At 49.7% G+C, this 3,094-nt stretch overlaps 1 pseudogene; it reads right to left on the bottom strand.

The window, feature by feature from the left end:
- Nucleotides 1-445: 445 nt before the first annotated feature.
- Nucleotides 446-646, bottom strand: LOC140427575 (U2 spliceosomal RNA; annotated as a pseudogene).
- Nucleotides 647-3,094: the final 2,448 nt, after the last annotated feature.

Genomic DNA, 3,094 nt, shown 5'->3' with positions numbered 1-3,094 from the left:
ATGACCTCAGGTTCCAACTTACAAGCCTGCTTCAATTTTGGCTGGGAGATGCTAGGAATCCGTTTAAGGGAACTTTGCTGGCAGACATGACACTTCTTAATAGGTGCTCAAAGGCCAATCCAGCAGAGATCATTGGTTGTCTTCAAGGCATACTTTGAGGACACAGGACAAAGCAATACAGTGCAATCAGCCATGCACATGCACCCCTAATGAAGAGAAGCAGCCTATGTGTGTGTGTAAACAAAGAATTTAGTAAATGTACAAATCACCGACTGTATCATAAGTCAAATGGTATATTTTGCTTCATTTAAGACCTGCCTTCCTCCTAATTACTGACAACGGTGTCTATTAAGTAATGACTCCTCTGATATTTGAGAAATGTGGGCCCACCATTAGCATGAATGATTCATTACTTTTTTTTAATTTTAATTTTTTAATTTTTAAAAAATGTTTTCCTTTTCTGAGTTACCAAGCCAGGGCTGAGAGTGTGGGTCAGGGGCGAACCCCTAATCCAGCTCCTCGCCTGCTCCAAAAAACTAATTCAAATTGAATCGAATTCATGGTCCCCACGAGAGAGACATACCAGATCTGAACCAAAGGTTCAATCTACAGACACTTGATCTTAGCCAAAAGGCCAAGAAGCGATTGAATGATTCATTACTGAGAATTGTTCACTGCTGCATTCCAGGAATATACCTAACACCACCAGGAATTCCAAATCCAGGGCTACTGACTTAATGAGGCTTTGCACCACAATAGAAGCTTGCTATGTTCCGAGTTTGTAACATTCTTGCAGTATATAAAAGTATAATATTTAAAGAATAATTTAAGTATTAAGTACTGTATCTATATAGAAAATTTACTATATCTATTCAGTGTTTCTAAATGATTTTTGAGAGTGAATGGAGAACTGTTATTTTCACCTTTTGTTTTGGTCACACTTGGCTCAACTCACCAAGTGTATGTGTACACTATTTGTCTTATAGTTACTAAGAAACATGACAGAACAGTAACTATACAATATTTACATCCATGTGATATCTTAAAAAAATGTATTGCAATTTTTGTTACAGTATAATACAACACGGTGGTATATGAACGGCACGGTAGCACAATGGTTATCACTATTGCTTCACAGTGCCAGGGTCCCAAGTTCAATTCCCGACTTGGGTCACTGTCTGTGCGGAGTCTGGACATTCTCCCCCTTTCTGCGTGGGTTTCCTCTGGTTGCTCCGGTTTCCTCCCACATGTCCCGTGCTTGTTAGGTGAATTGGACATTCTGAATTCTCCCCCTGTGTACCCGAACAGGCGCTGGAGTGTGGTGAGTAGGGGATTTTCACAGTAACTTCATTACAGTGTTAATGTAAGCCTAATTGTGACAATAATAAAGATTATTATTATTACACGATTTTTACACTATTTACATTATATTATACTTGTTGCCATATTTTTACCTTTTTACTGTACTTAAGAAAACTAATTCAGTTACCTTCTGTGGTGATATGCCTATGGGCTATATCATAGATGGATGGTGTGTGACCTCCAACCAGCAGTTGGCAGTGCAGACACCCCCTGCAGTTGCCAGACCAAGGTCATGTGACCAGTGACTCCCATATAAGGGGAGACACATCTGGCCATCTTCAGAAGAAGATTGAGAGGGTAATAAGACATACAAATGAATGGTCAGCGCTAGGTGCAGATTCCAGAGGAGTAATAAGCAGATTCCATTATAACGTGCTCTATAACAGATTGTTATCTTGCCATGAGACTCAATATAGAATCTGGGGCGAAATTCTCCATTATCGGCGGAAAGTCCGCCGATTGGCGCAAAAAACGGCGCAAATCCGACTTGCGTCACGTCGGAAAAATGGGTCGATAGTCTCCGGCCCGAAATGGGCTAGCAGCGACATAACGGGATCCGCGCTTGCGCAGTGGTTCACGCCGTGCAGCGTCATACGCGCTGCACGGCGTGACGGCTCATAAGGCCGCGCTGCTCCCCCCCACCCGACCGGAACATCCGACCGCAACACCCGACTGGATGGCTGGCCGTCGCTCAGCCCCGAGGTTCGAGTCACGCGATGTGGAGGCGCTCCTGGACGCGGTGGAGCAGAGGAGGGACGCCCTGTATCCCGGGCACGGCCGCAGAGTTGCCCCACGCCACAGCCGGCGTCTGTGGAGGGAAGTGGCGGAGGCCGTCACCGCTGTGGCCCTGACACCACGGACAGGCACCCAGTGACACAGGAAGGTGAACGACCTTGTCAGAGCAGGCAGGATGAGCCTCCCCATATCCCCCCTCCCCATAACCCCCATATCCCCCCTCCCCCATATCCCCTCCCCCATATCCCCCCTCCCCCCATATCCCCCCTCCCCATATCCCCCATATCCCCCCTCCCCCATATCCCCCTCCCCCATATCCCCCATATCCCCCTCCCCATATCCCCCCTCCCCCATATCCCCCTCCCCCATATCCCCCTCCCCCATATCCCCCATATCTCCCATATCCCCCCTCCCCCATATCCCCCATATCCCCCCTCCCCCATATCCCCCCTCCCCCATATCCCCCATATCCCCCTCCCCCATATTCCCCATATCCCCCCTCCCCCATATCCCCCCTCACCCATATCCCCCCTCCCCATATCCCCCCTCCCCATATCCCCCATATCCCCCATATCCCCCCTCCCCCATATCCCCCCTCCCCTATATCCCCCATATCCCCCCTCCCCAATATCCCCCCTCCCATATCCCCCATATCCCCCCCTCCCCCATATCCCACCTCCCCCATATCCCCCGCTCCCCCATATCCCCCATATCCCCCCTCCCCATATCCTCCCCTCCCCCATATCCCCCATATCCCCAAGTGAATCCAGCCCTAACCTTAACCTCTGCAATGCACGCGCAACCGATGGCGTGCATTCATATACCTGCCTAACACTGTTGCCTTTTACCCCTGCCCCCCCACCCCCCGCCCACAGGAGAAGCGCGCACACAACAATAGGGAGCATGTGAGGACTGGAGGAGGGCCCGCTGATGAGAGGCCACTGACCGTACACGAGGAAAGGGCCCTGGAACTGGCTGGCGGACCTGAGGACCGGGA

The sequence above is a fragment of the Scyliorhinus torazame genome, chromosome 7 (assembly GCF_047496885.1).
Source record: "Scyliorhinus torazame isolate Kashiwa2021f chromosome 7, sScyTor2.1, whole genome shotgun sequence".
Taxonomy (NCBI): Eukaryota; Metazoa; Chordata; class Chondrichthyes; order Carcharhiniformes; family Scyliorhinidae; genus Scyliorhinus; species Scyliorhinus torazame.
The sequence above is the reverse complement of the archived record's forward strand: the minus strand, read 5'-3'. Positions and strand labels throughout refer to the sequence as shown.